At 36.5% G+C, this 15729-nt stretch overlaps 1 protein-coding gene across 1 annotated transcript in view; it reads left to right on the forward strand.

Annotated features, from left to right (window-relative positions):
- Positions 1-15729, forward strand: part of LOC136711685 (double-stranded RNA-specific editase 1) — a 128114-nt gene that overhangs the window by 32956 nt on the left and 79429 nt on the right. Inside the window, exon 3 of the mRNA XM_066688075.1 lies at positions 13495-13586. The gene's annotated coding sequence lies outside the window, so the exon portion shown is untranslated. The remainder of the gene's footprint in view (positions 1-13494; positions 13587-15729) is intronic.

The following is a 15729-nucleotide window of genomic DNA, read 5'->3' on the forward strand; positions in this document are numbered from 1 at the left end:
ATTATATTGTGGCTTGAGATGGATTTTAATTTTACATTTATTTTCTCCTGGTTCATTGGGTCATTAAATTAATTGGTAACATTTGCTTTCTCCCTTAAATTATATTTCTGTATTTTTTCATTTTGTGGTACTTGTTTGACACGGACACCTCTTGACATGGTCACAGTAAAGCTACACATCCAATCATTACTTTTATACAATACCAACTTTGTCTTTTATGTATTTGTTTTAATTGTTTCCAAAAGAATCTGACATTTCTCACTTTCTTTCAGGTTCTTTTGATATTTTCTTTACCATGGTTGAGAGAACGATTTTCCTTAGTCTAAAATGATGGCACTGAAGTGTCCATTTCAGCTGCAGAGATTGTTTTTCGCATATTTGTTCACATGGCATAGGGATTTAAAAACCTTTCGGTGTCACAATGCCTACTATACCCAAAACCTGATGGACTGAAACTTTTCATTAGGTTAACTTTTTGTACTGGAGTGGTATTCTAAGTGTTGTACCAAAACCCCTCTCTTCTGGAAATGGGATTCCTTTCATGGTATTATAAGGAAGCATTGTTTGAATGTGATGTATTTGCTTATGATGGCTGTTAAGCATTTTTCTTTTGCAAATTCCTGAAGGGAGAGGATTAATATGCTGAACAGGTTTCCTTGAAGAGCTTTCCAGCAAGATTCGAGGAGAAAGAGGGTTCGTTTTCTTACAATAAACAAAAAGCCTTGATCAGTCACACAGAAAGACAAATCTGCTAAAGCCATTGTCAGTTTCCAGTCCTTCATGTGAACGACTGCCCTGTAATCCATAAGTGAGGGAAGGCATTTAAATGCAGATGTCTAAAGCATTTGTTTCAAATATAATATCACGCGTACATATACCCATTGTGTTTCCAATTTTAGTGCGTTTCCTTCAAGGGACTCCTAAGAGTATGCCCAGATCTGTGAGCATCTTTCTTCAGTGGAACAGACGCATGTATTTTTCATTTAGTTTGATTAATTGTGTGCTGAAAGTCCCCTTCCAGAAAATAAAAAATGCATGTTTTGTGATTTAGGCCTGTTGTATATAATGGATATTGGGGTAAAGGAAAGCCCCATGATTGAAAGCTGCTGCTTTGAATGAGGTTGGAATTGCCAGGTAAATCTCCAAGGCCTTGAAAATGTTAATTTGACTTCTATTAATTTGTATTAATATTTTATGGAAGCGCTGTATTCTAAAGTAATGTCCTTGTGCAGTAATATAATTACTATTTGTGAAATACATGCTGAAAAGCACCTGGCTATACTCCATTATTCAATGTTAAACATCTGCAATTTGGTTACTGCATTCTCCTACAGCTTAGATGTTCCATTATTTGCATAAAATAAAATATTATACATTCTAATTTTTATGGGTGATATAGTCAAGAAATCAAAATAGACATTTCCAGCTTTAGTTACATTTTTATATATAATTTACATATATATATATATTTTTTTTTTTCCCCCCACACAAGGAGTTTGTCTGAAAGTTATTTTTGAGGGAACTCCATTCTTGTTCCCATTCCATTCGGGATAAGGGATAAGGCATGCTGGTCTTGTGGTCTTATAAATAACTCCAACATCAGGGTTTGATATTTGCTCCGAAAGTCTAACTTCAGCCCAGTATTTAGGCAAGTGCTCTGAAAACAGGGTGGTGCTATTGTGAAAACCACTTCTTATGTGAATGCTTTGGTAACTCTTGCATCCCACAGCTACTTCCCCCTTTTGAATAACTAGCTGCATTGTTCATCAAGTGTAGACTAGTACATGTACATCTAAAATATTGGAAATGGCAAATTATTTTTTATTTTTATACCTCCCACTTGTTGTTTTTTCTAATTACAAATTGTCAGTCAGCTTGGATCACTGCTGCAGCCTTCATTCTAGGAAGGAGAGAGATGAAGATGATGCAAGCAGAAACAAAACCTTCGAAACGTGCTCTGTCAGGCTTCCTCCACACTCCAGTTCCACAGCAAACACAATGGAGCTCAAGGCCTGATGGAGGTCTGCAACATCAGTGACAATGCTACTTTCTGGTTTGGTGCCTGCAGAGCCACCAATACCCATTCAGACATGGAACCCACCATAACCCTGTAGCTCTTGGGCAGTTTACACAGCAGCTTGAGAAATTCTGCATTCTGTATTCAGCCCATCCTGAGCATCCATTTAGATGTATTAATTACGTATTGTACACGTCGTATTTATGGATTGAGTGATACGATGATTATTTTTTAACAGATGTTGTACAAGCAAAATACCCAATCTTTGTTACTATATGGCTGAACCAATGCATACCAGTTCCATTTGTATACTGACATATGTTGCATGGAAGAGTTGTGACTTCATAAATCATTAATACTGCTGCTTAATTGTTGTCATTGTGTGGATTATTTGAGTTGGATTAGCTACTATAAACTGAAAAGGTCTGAAGGTTTGGCTAGTGCAGTTTTTATTTTCGGTTAAAACAATTTGGAAGCAAAATCTGAAGTCCAGTCAGTTCACAGAGATGTTCTTTGATAGTTTTCACAGCAGCAAAACACACATTTTACTGGATGCTTCAATTCTGAATTTGATTTCTGAACCTTTTTCCCCCCCACCACACAATAACAGGTATTTGTAAGGGGATGCAGTCAGAACCGTATTTTCTTTTCACTTTATGTAAGAAAGTGAGTCACTTTTGCTCTGATGTATATAGGAGCCAAATGTTGACTGACATGGCCACGAGCAGCCTACTGCTGCACTGGCACAATGTTCATTTTTGTTATTGGCTAATGTCTTTTGTATGATTTTACATCCTGCATTTTATTTCTCTCATGGATAACATTTCTTTAGTATATTCTCTTCAGCAAAATCCTTCTTCAAAATAAAATTGTAATTTTAAATACTTCTATAACCGGTTTAGATTTCAGAGCGATCAGATTTTTAATTCATATTTAATGATTTTTTTTTTCTATTTTTAATAGTAGTCAGTGCATATTGATTCCCACCCCTACATTTTTTATGTAAAATTATACTTTTTTTTTTCTAAGCAACTTTGGGTTACATCATTCTAGTAAACAAATTCTCAGTCTGTCCCATTTTTGAATCACTATAGTTGAAAAAACTAGTCTTGCCAACCTGACTGCTATCTTGTACTTTAAAAAGAAAAAAAGTTAATATTGTAACATTGAATCACAAGAATAATAATAGGCCTATTTAATATTGAGCTTCTTGCTCATTTTTATTCTGGTTGATGATGACCTGTTTACCTCAGACCATGTTATCCTATACATATCTTGAAAGATACAGAGGACAGAAAGGTTACTAAATATAATTTATCTGCTACACTTCATACAGCCACGAACAAATGACTAAGCTTCTCATGGCAACCTTGTCGCCGCCTGCAGACACCACCCCACCTCAAGAAAGGCAGAGCAATCTCCCTTTCTAATGGTTAAATGAAACATAGTGAAGGATCAACTCTTTTGACCTTGCTGTAGTGCCATGCACTTCTTGGAGACACCCAACCAGCCAAAGCCTCCTTGGTTTATTTTTTGCCAGTTGTGGTATTTGTAGATTTTATTGTGTGGGAAATGTCACAATGGATTTTTTTCTTTTTTTTTTTCTTTCTCCATTGTGATTGGTTGCCATCAGCTGACATTGACCACAGGCGATCTTTAATGGATGAGATTTTTTTTTAGGTCAACAATTTATTTAAAGCCGCAGTGTTTGTTTCTTTGTTTACAGAACATTATTCAGACAGCGTCAGTAGCCTTTGTTTCAAAGGAATTACTGTGATTGTTGTGACGGCTCAAATTATTATACAAGCAGTGTACCGGGATTGCTTGCGGTTTGGGGGAGGGCTTGCTGCAAGGATTCGAGAGTGTTCACCCTCAGGGGGAGGAAGCGTAGTGGGACGCGAGCTGGTGTCCTGGTTTCAAACCGAACAGGGCTCAAGGCCTTTCCACTGACGTCTCTTAGGAAAGTGCAGGTCGCGCTCTCGGGGTGTAGTGCCGAGGTCAGGTCTCATTATTGGGCTTTAAGGCAAACTGGTTGCTAAAAGCACACAGTCATTACGCAGAACATTTCTTTTGAGTTTCTGGATATTTCTGATGTAAAGGCAATGATGTAACTCTGACCTGCATCCATCCCTGACATATGGTAATCATTGTTATATGCTCAGTCTGTTAAAAAAAGAGCTTGCTCTACCGAATTGGAAAAGCCATTGTTTAAGTGGTGGGTGGGTGAAGGAAAAGGGAGTACAAGTAGAAGCTGACACAGCCATCTCATTTTCTTTTCACTTGCTATTGATAATTATCAATGCCTGGCCAAAGTGTGCCCCAAATGTTGCAACAAAATGTCTGCTGCTAGTGTTCAAGGAAAATGACACTCATGCTCTTCCTTTGATAGCAAATCATCTTAAACTTTATTGTACATTAAGGGCCTCTGAGCCTGAACTCAAACCCCTTATTTGCATGATGCTATACAGTTCTGTGCTAAAAAGAAAATAGTGTGGTGTATACAGTATAAAATGTCATTTTAATCTGTACTGTAATGTAACTGTACAAGAATAATATCCACAAAAGGCTTTCTAAGGCCAGCTCATAAAACATTAAATAATAGCCCCTCATGATGCTATACTTTTTTATTTTTAATGAGGATGGTAGTTACCACTATCTCTGGTCCCTTATGGTAATAACCTAGACATGGACGCTCATTCAATTTTTTTTACTATTCTTCAGAGATGCCACTGAAAGTAAGCTAATTTCTGCTTTTGAATCTTTTCCTCCACTGCAACGTCTCGACTGCGCAGTAGATTAAAAAACGATTAAATACATATTGGAGATATGTTTATTTGTACTGTGGACATATGCTAAACTCAGTGATAAAAAAAAAACAAAAAACTATAATATATTTTTTTATAATAAACCATGGCTTTGGGGAACAGTAAGACATAATGTAAATTAAACATTATGCAGGGAAATGGCATGTTTGAAAAGAGTATGTGCTATTCTGCTCGACAATCTCCCTAGAATGCATTATACTTTGTATTGAATTGAGTTGTTTTTTTAAATTATGTGGATTTTAGCTCCTGGCTCTAGAAAACGATGATTCAAGCACACAGTGGCTATCTGTGGTATAGCTTTGGTCTTCCAGATGTTAAAAACACCTGACAGTAAAGTTTCTGAGCAGTATCTCAGTCTCACCGGTGGTCTTTTTATTTCTCTCCGCATTAGATCTCTAGAGCCAACTTTTTGAGGCCCTGAATCAATAATAATGTAGATTGCAGATGATAATGTCCCTGGAGATGGCAATAGAATAGGGGGGCAGAAAATCTTGAGCTGTAAATGGGTTACATTTTTCATTTTAATTGCATCTTGTAATATCAGAATGGATGGTAGGCTGTTTTTAGATCTCTGTATTCAGAGGGGCAGGCACAGATGCACTTTCCTCAAATTCATCATCTGGAAGTTCAAGTAATGCATAATAATGCTCAACATACAGTAGCTTTTCATTAAATTGCAAACTATTATGTTTATTGTGAAGTCAGTTTAATGAGCTGGTGTAATGAAAATGGTGTGCATTACCAATCTAATAGTCTGTTTCAGTCACCATTCAATATGGCGCATTTTATCCCCCAATTTGTTGTTTTGTTTATTTGAAATATCCAGGGTTACATAGCATTCCAAAAAAGTCTGTTCGTTTAATGAGTGAGTATAATGTAGTCACAATAACTACTGTTTCCAATTAATAAAGATACACAATGGAGTAGTTAAGTTGTTGAAGCATTGTTACATTTTTATGTTGTGTTCCCTTATTTTAAGACGCAATTAAAATGTAAGCTTACACTGTCTTGAATTACAGAGGTTAGTCAATTGTTTGCTGCAAACCACACATTTGAGAGCAGATTGGCTTTTCTCGGGCATATGATTTGATTAACTTATACATACTCACGCAGTATGCACGCACATTTAGAGAGAGCCAAGGCTGTTAAAAAGTGTTCGATTTAAAGACGCAGTGGAAGTTGGCACAAAAGGGTACCAGTTGTTCCAATTCTTCCCATTTTTAGGTAGTGAATCTGATGTTCGGACAAGACCTGTCTAGAAAGCTCAGAAAACCACTCGCGAAGTATTAGGCCCACATGTTCTGGTTGACATTCCTACAGCAGCAAATCCAGGCATCGTACTGCAGCGAACTTAATGACATGTTGCTTAAAATATGCTTAAATATTGTAAGGACTAGTGATTGGATCATCATCCACAACAAGGCTGTGCTCTCTTAGCTTGAGTTGATGAGGTGAAAAATCGTTTAAAGATTTTCACCTGTTCACTATATTGCACCATTATATAAACCTACATATCATAGAGGGAAATAATTACTCCAGTGCTCTTCATTTCAGGTAAACCAACCTGAATAGAATGCCAGGCCAAAACGGTGCCATGACAGTTGAAGCAATTGAGCTTGAGACTTGTTTTTTTTATTATTTTCTTGTTTTTCATTATTTGTGTAGGCGGCCAAAGATATGCATGTTTCTGACATCAGTGTGAAATGACAATTGACTTGCCCCATTATGCAGTGTTTTTAGCCATTCAAGATTACTTCCTTTTAAACCAAAAACACACCATTCTCTGTATTGAATGCACAACTAACCATGCATTACATGTTGGTTAAATCCTTATAAGGCCTCATTGGTAGAGAGTGATGCATTTGTTATTCTAGGAGTTTCTTATGTTACATGCCAATTGTTTTACATTCACTAATAACGTTGGAACTTTCATGCATTTTTGTCAAATGAAATGTAGGCTAAACTGTTTTCCTCTTGAATTAAATCTCAGGAAGTGATGACTATTTCACGTGCGTTTTTCTACCTCTACAGTCGGCCAGCTCTGTGGTGAAAACTCTTTGGGGAGAAAGAGAACTTTGTATTCCTGCTGTGTGAATTCTTGGCTTAGGGAAGGGTCTGTCAGAAAGGTGTCAGCGGTGATTATTTATGTAAGGCATAAACAATGAAAAGTGCTGAATCAGTGTAGTAATCCCCTTCTATATTGGCCAAGAGAACAGCAGAGCAGTGTTTCACCAGTTTTTAGTTTATTTATGCTTCTTAATGCCTAATTAAACTGAAACTGTTTGGTGGGTTTCAACATAATTGTTTTCAAAAGAGTGAAATATCCGTTTTAAGAGTTTTAAGGCACTGCTTTGTCAACCACAGTTAACAGAATAAGAACATGGACTTTCCTCCTACAGTCAATACACAGCACCATATGGAAATAACATGCTTAAAGGAAACTGGGCCCTGGTTATTGTTGTCATTCATATTCCCTAGTTTCCATTCTATTTTATGGCTTCATGCAAGGAAAATCCAGATCTGTTGTCCTTAATATAGCCATTAAATCACCCCCATCTTATGGTAATTTCCAGCTGTGTAGGGGACAATTCTCAATCTTCCAGGGGTCAGGAGGGGCTATCTTTTGTAAAGCAAAGACCTCAAACTACATTTCTATCTTTCCCTGAGACTGAAAAATGTCAACACCTTAATAACAAGCAATAAATTATTACATTTACATTTACAGTTGCATTCTCTAGAGTTTGAATACATAAATATCCCCATGTGAAAAAAGTATGCACCTGTAACTACTCTAGCACATGCATACATACTGTGAAATTATTTATTTTCACCACATGCATCTTTGAATGGTAGTAACTTGGTTGTTCTGCATTTTAATGTGTTTTCATTCGTTCGTTTTTTTCCATCGGAAATTGGTTACATTTACAATGTAGTACTTCAGAATCTGTGTATATTAACCTATTTACACATTCTTTCATTTCCCTGTAATTGTGTTGTGTGGCTATTGTACAGGTCGGTTTTAGAAAGAAAAAAAAAAAAAAAAAAAAATTATAATTTCCTCCAGTCTCTCAGAGGCTTTCCCCAGCCATTCAACCACAGCGGTATTTACTGTCTGGCCTCTTTTCGCGGAAGAAAAAAAGAAAAAGGTGTAGTCCATGGGAATTGAATATGACTCACAGCACATACTGGCCTGCAGTGCCCTTGGTATCCATCAGCGTGACTCAGACCACTTGTACACATTCGATAGTAATAAATAATAAATAATGCTTGAGTGAAATTAATAAGGTCTCTAGAAGATGAACCACAAATCCATGGAAGCATGACTGAAATGAATCAAGTTTACATTCTGTTGAAATCAAACGGCATTTGGGTAAAGAGAATTCGAAACTCTGATGCGAGAAAGGTACTGCATAGGTGAAACCCGTTGACCAGTACCACATAAATTATTCCTTGCAGTGCAGATAATAACACCAGGCTTCCCAATTTAGCATGGCTGTCTTCTGGGGGATGATCCCATCAAAAACATTGCACTTGTGTTCATATCTGTAGATGGCGTACTCCCGGCCTCCTCAGGCTGGTGTGAGAGTAAGATCACCACTTTGCTGTTTTTGATAAGTAGGACTGTGAAAATGGAAAGCTGGCCTCTACTCATGACTGGTCTTTTTGTCAGGACCTTTGCTGCTTTCAGCTTCCCTGAAATGATGGTCAGTTTTGAAATAGTTAAATGGTCTTGATTGGTTTCATGACAGGTATGACATATAAGGAAAATTTAAATTTAATAAACCAATATGTGGTCAGGATTCTCTGCACGCTGAGTGGGGTCTTTTCAGACCTTTCAGTTCCTTAAGTGGACATGTGATAAAAGCAAATATTTGATCTGTTTCAATAGGGTGTTGCTGCAAATGGAGTTTTTTTTTTTTTTTCTTGCAAAAGAGACATTTGATGATTTTCATTCTTCAATTCTAAATGAAACGTAAAATGTACATCTACCAACAAAAAACACTTAATACTATTAATCTGTCCTATTTGAAATTAACAAACGTTTAGTTTTTTTTTTCTTAACAAAAAAAACTGGCCAGTTGTGTTGGATATTGCACGGCAATATGATCAGTACCTGTAGAGAAACCACGGAGAGCTTTGTTAAATATATCTGACAGTTGGCCTGGTGTACTCTGTAGTTTGACATGCTGATGTGTGGAGGAGATTAAAAATGGTCAGTCTTACAGTGATCGGTACTGAGACTATTTAGATCCTTTCAATTGCTCTACAGCTTCCTGGGGTCTGCTCAGCAGATTAACCAAATAGTCTGATCTGCTTTTGTTGTTGAAGAAGGGAAGGTTAAATTTAGTTTTCGATTTTTCAGTTTCAATAATAATGCCCAAAGAGTAGTTTTTATAGGCCTCCACCTAACATTACATTTCAGCACTGACCTGTGAACTGCTTGCTTCCACCTCAGCCTCTCACAGGGCAGATCTGAGGCACTGCGGTCACAGATGTACGCACGCACTAACTTGTGTGTTTCTTTACTTTCCCAAGGCACTACAAGCTCTGTGTGGTGCTCAGAACAGAAATAGAAAACTTGCTTCAAGGACTTTTTTTTTTGGTGGGTTATAACATTTTGTCTTAAGTTCTAGTTGACAGGCAGCAAATTTGATGCTTGTGTTCAGTGACTTTCTGCCCCAAACAATATACTACATAACCCTTTTTTTCTTCTTCAGATACAGTTATATAATTACATTATATACACATTATAAAAACAAATGTTGTGCAATTGTTATGGTTTATATTACCTTTTGCAATTCAGTGCTTGAGTATGCTAAAAGGTTGCGACAAACCTTTAGGCCTATATTTTGCAGTAGGCACTAAGACAGCATTAGTGGCATAGAACATAAACTGTAATCTTCCCTTGATTGCTAGATGAAGGCTCTTTACTGTGGTTTGTTCAAACTATTTCTAACAAGCAAAATCTACCAAATTCATTTAGTGTGACACTATGCCCTGAGTTTTGCAACTTGTGTTGGCTGAGCCAGTCCCTAAATACGGGTGTTTCGGCCTGCAGGAGTTGGCATAGAACAACCCCAGCCCACCACCCTGCCAGTGCAGTGAGTTTAAAATGTTTGACTATGACAAAACCTACTGACTAGAATTATTTTTTTTTACAAGGGTGTCCTGAGGATACTGAGCAAACTGCAATACCCATTAATTAACATTAATTATACATTTGCTTGATTCTTCCAATATGGCTAAACTTTCAAGTCTGAGTGATTTTTAACATGAGCTCCAGGGTTCAAACAAACCCTTTTAGAAAACCACCACCAACACAACAATAACACATACAAAAAAAATACAAAAAAAACTGCTTGGTTGGAAATTATTCTCTAAAGGAGATTTTAATGACAATTGCTTCAAGGGAATACAAAGTTAAGTGTTTTTATCCGTGTAAAAAAAATGTGACAGCTTTGATTACAATTTGGTTTCCATTAATTTTTAACTTCTTCCTGAAAAACCTTACTAATTGGTCCTGATTCCAATGCTTGGGGGTGCTCTAGCTCTCTGGTGCAATTCCTGCAAATTCCTGGAAGTGTGTTGTGCAGCACCAAAAATGTCAAGATTTCAATATTTGGACTCTATTTGCCACGTTGTTCCAGAACAGCATTCTTAGATGGTGGTTTAAGTTGACTTTGATACCCCACTGAACACATTTACAATCCCCTTCTACTTAAGTAAATACAGGAGGATAAACTGAAAGGTTCATTGCTCAAGTAAAAAAGCTGTTTGTAAAGCCTTGGTGTGATGAAAGCAGGTGTGAAAAATGATGTCATGGATCTGTTTTAGTGGTCTGTTTAACTTTCCTTCTTCACATTGTACTTTAGATATAACAGTTTGGAGTACTGTTACCTAGGTTTGTATTCTGATTTCTAGGAACCTAGCTAGGTAATAGATTATGTCTTTACTGTATATAAGTAGAGTGTTAATGTTATGACTAGACTTAAACCACTGTTTACAATAAGAAAGGTAAATCTAATCCTGTTTAGGATTATGTAATGTATTATGTAATGCTTGTAATGTAGAAAGAATACTCTGGCTGCCAGTTAGAGGTGGTAGTATGTTCATTAGTGTGTACTGTAGTAGTGCTCCATTCATATTTTTAATGGAATATTCAATCTCATCAAATATACATTTAGTGTGTACATAGGATACATTTTGCTCTCCTCAATAAACTGAAAAGTAAGGAGTATCCAGTGTACTTCATCAACACATTTAATCTGTGTGTAATCTGTAATATTTTTGTAATGCACAATGCATAATTTGATTAATTTAAAACCCCCTACCTCCAGACATGTGTTCTTTCAAGTTTACTTAACATATTGACCCTTTTACAAAATGGCTTATCAAAGATTTAAGTGGTAGGCTAGATTAAAACTGAAAACAAAACCATGCTATCCTCGATGTAGCCTAACCCACCCTAATTTTTAGGTAAAAGTACAATTAGATGGGGGCAGATTCTAAATTAATTGAATTAAGTGAATAGCTCACAAAATATTATGTTTTTAAAGGTGGGATTTCAAAACAAAAGGAGCCTTTCAATAACTGATCGGGAACTCAAGACATAATCCTTCACCATATCATTTAGCCAGTCACCAAATTAAGTATATAATGTCATGAAATCTATAAATGATGCATCGTTTTATTGTATTGATTGTACTTATAGGTGGTATGTGCTGAACCCTGCCATTGTAATGTTCAGAACAACGTTTGTCAGATCATTCATTCAGCTCCCTGTCACGAGAACATAGAATGAAACTACAATTTAGTATTTGGTTACATTGACCTGGATGTTAATGGTCTAACTTACTTAGCCTGAATGGGGATGCTGATCATAGCATACTCGTGAAATGTAATTCAAGGGGCAGCATGCATAATTCCTATACACTTCACTTTTCTATGCACGGCTGCTGTTAATTGCATTAGTAATAGTAATAAGAGCCAGGAGGGGAATTGTGTAGTTAAGAGACTTTTCCTCTTTGGGGAAATATTCCCTTGTGCCTGTAGGCAAGTGCTGCTACACATCACTTTGATTTCTTGGACCTAAAGCACCTTGATGATTGCCATCCCAGTGCTTAAATTTTATGCAGACTTTATGGAATTGAGATGGAGGAACATTAATCTGCTGACGTTCAGATTCTCCATGCTGTGTGCTTTTATAACTCCATCTCTGGAATTGGCTTATCTATCACCTGTCTTGGACTATAATGATTTGAACGATATTTAAAATGGATTTGGTTTACCTGAAATTCGGGATAAATCTTTATATAGAAGGGACAGTCATAATTTCAGGTGCTTCATCATGAAGTCTTCAGGAAATTTAAGAGAAAGTGAGGAAGGCAGGTGTGAAATTGTCTGTTACTAGACGTTTTGTTTTTCTTCTAGTATATAGTGACACCCTTATGTGGGATTGTTTTTGTGTTATCTTTCCTGGCTGCAAGCAACTGTGTTTCTCTCTGTAGCTTTCATGTGTTTGTGTAATTTGCTGTGCAATGCATTTTATGTATGCAAAAATCCCAAGTTGCGCCAACTTATAACAAGTGGGTGGCTAGCTTTGTCTTCTCTGCCAAGCCTAAAGCTCAAGAGTTCCTAGTGCAGTGCTGAGGAGTGGACTGCATATAAAAATCCTTTCCAGGTAATGTTACCTACACAAAGTACATAACAATAGGATTCCATTTAATATCCTGAAGATGTAATTTCTGTCAGGTGACTAAAATCAAGTAAGAGGTCACACTTAAATATGAAGCTACTGCTTTAAAATTAGGTGAAACATTGCAAAGTTAAATTTTTATTTTTTACCTGGAGCACCAGCTTATTTTATTACAGAACAAATAGTGGCCTGCTGTACTTTAATATGAACAACTTTCTTATGTTTTTATAATAAATCTGTTCTAGCATAGATTAATTAGATCAGTTCATGATTATTATTTTTATGACATTTAAAACATGGATGTCTGCATTAGTGCCTTCTATGACCTGGTCTCAAGTCACACTGCTACTTTCTTGTCATGACAAAAGCCCATTTCATCAGTTTTCACTGTATTTAATTAATTTTTATGTGTTAAGTCTAAGTTGGTAATGTGTCACAATTGTAGCTTAATTGCATAGCTGCTCTTTTCTTGGCAGGAGAGGTTTCTTTCCATTGCCTTTCTCCTGCCAACCCCCCCCCCCCCCCTCATAGTTTTGATCATTAATAACACCATAAGGGAAGTTTATACCCCCATTTAAAAACTTAAAAGGTTTTAGTAGTTATAGTTACACATTAGTCATTTGGCAGTGAATTTACCTTTATTTGCCACTCTGTTACCCTACTGTGTTTGGTGGTCAGAACAAATGGGATTATCAGGATGTATACAACCTTTAGGAATGAATTGCATATTTCTTTGAATATGTAACCCTTAAGAACCCACTGTGTCATAAGTGTCACATATAGAGGGCTGGCAATATATTTTTTATAAAGCCTACATTCTTGGTGCAATATATTACACACTGGACAGCACAGGGTTAAATATGAAATTAGATGTTTCTTGGGCTTCTTTTCTCTATGCCAAAAACCTTTTCTTGCCTTGCTTGACCTGAACAAATCCTCATTTTTATTTTTTGCAGGGAGTGGCTGTAAATCCTAAAATCCGAAACACTGAGAAGACGCCACATCCTCTGTTTCCCATTCAGACTGGTTCATAGAGTACTGAGACAGGGTAAGTAAGCTTTAAAAGCCAGATCAGAAAATGCTTCAGTTTTTAAGTTTAGACCATTAAAAAACCAACTACATATGCAGATGTGATCTGCTTTGTGTGGGTGTGTTTGTGTATGTTTATCTATATATAGAGATTTATTGAGATACATTTCTATAAACCATCAGCCACTGCTGGATGAAGGCTCCCCAAGATGTTTCCACTTGCTTCGATCTACAGCTTCTCTTTCCCATGTCATGCCTGCAAAGTTTATTTCATCTTCCTATCTTTTATGTGGTAGTGTTCCATGTCTTTTTTCATCTCTTGGGATCCATTAAGTAGCTTCTGTCTTTAATCTGTTCTTCTTGCAATGTGTCCGGCCCATTGACATTTTAACATTCACTTTCAATTATGTCACATTTTAGTTTGCCCTCGGATCCATACGTTTATTTTCCTATCCCTTCTTATTATTCCACACATACATCTTTCCATGCTCCTTTTGTTTGTCCACAGTTTCTGTATTATTTTTGCCATAAGTTACCAGGTTTCAGAGCCATAAGTGAACACTGGTAGTATGCATTGATCAAATACTTTTCTCTTCAGGCAAGTGGGTAGATTTTCTTTCAACAAACGTGCAGTTTCATTCAAATGCCCTGCATCCCATTTGTACTCTTCCTTTGATTTATTTCTTAATATCTCTGTCTGTACTGATTCGTTGTCTAAGATAGATATAACTTTTGACGTCTTAAAGTATCAGTTGATGTACTTAAATTTTTGAATTTGATTTAATGATTTAACAAAGTTGTTAAACATTACTTTTACTCTTTTATTAAGAATTCTTAATTTTTGGAGAGTGTGTGTGTTTGTGTGTGTATATGGGATTGATAATAGGCAGCAATAGAACATTTAAATATTACACTGGGGCCTATACCAGGAAACCTTGACCATTTGCTCCTGTAATCTTACACTGTCATTTAAAAATTAAAAACACATTAATTTCTTAACACGTTCAATATTTTAAATATAATAGCAGGTGGGGTTGGATTTCTGAAGTCTGCAGTCTAGTAACAAAAGACCTTGAGCTATCTCATTAAATGTTATACATTGCATCATCTTACCATCTGCAGTTTTTTTTTTTTGCTGTTCTTGATGTTTTTCTTTTAAACGTTTTGTATTGATCAGTACCAGTTCGTATTGTAATGTATTGCCGTAGTACAGATTATACATTAAAATGTCAGAATAGGCTTTAAATTTGTTGTAGACTTTATAGGCAGCTTGCCTTTTTGGTCTCTCCATGATATGGATCTGATGGCCAGATGTAAATGTCTTTTATATTTAACTCCATTTGAGTGTTTATAATTCTGAACTTCACTGACCATTAGGAATTCCAAATACAAAATGCAGTAACAAAGTATAGGAATCCAACTTTTTTATGTGTTTTCAGTGATTCTTTAATTACCAAATGCTAGTTCTGCTGTGGATGTCTGCATCAGCCTCTCTGGCTGGAAAAACAGTATTTTCCTCAGTAGCTAAATGAGGACCAATCAATGAAACTGAAATGTATTTTCCCCATCATTGAATATGGAGGGACTCCACTGTGCTAATTTAACCCATGCTGTAGGTGTATAGTTCAAAGTCTTCCCCACTCTGAAGGTTTGCGTCAGGCGTGTGAATACCGAAGGATGATTTTAGAAAACCAGGTTGCCATGCTTACATGATCAATTATCAAGAATTTATATAGCACTTTCGATGGTTGGAGTGAGCAGGGCCTGACAGCTATTCTCTGCTTGCCATGGTGAGCCTTCTTTGAAATCTAAATTTCGATCAGTCCCAGCTCACTCTTGCTTCCTATTCAAAAATGTAAAGTTTTTTTATGTAGGTATGTATTTATTTCTTGATATAGATTGTTACATGGCTCCGTAAATGCCATGATGCCTCCAGCTCTGCTTAGCTAAAAAAGTCTCTGTTGTCCCCTGACATAGCACCTATATTTTAAACGATTGCCATTAGTGTAATGAAATGTTATTGCTACATTGGCAGAACTAAAGCCACTTATTGGCAATGCTCATATTGAGATTTTTCCACAGCATTTCCACTGCTTTGAGATCAGCAGACATTACTGTCGTGGTTTTAGTGGTGTCCAGTTTAGGGTGTGGATTGAGGAGTG

This window comes from Amia ocellicauda, chromosome 16, assembly GCF_036373705.1.
Source record: "Amia ocellicauda isolate fAmiCal2 chromosome 16, fAmiCal2.hap1, whole genome shotgun sequence".
Classification (NCBI taxonomy): Eukaryota; Metazoa; Chordata; class Actinopteri; order Amiiformes; family Amiidae; genus Amia; species Amia ocellicauda.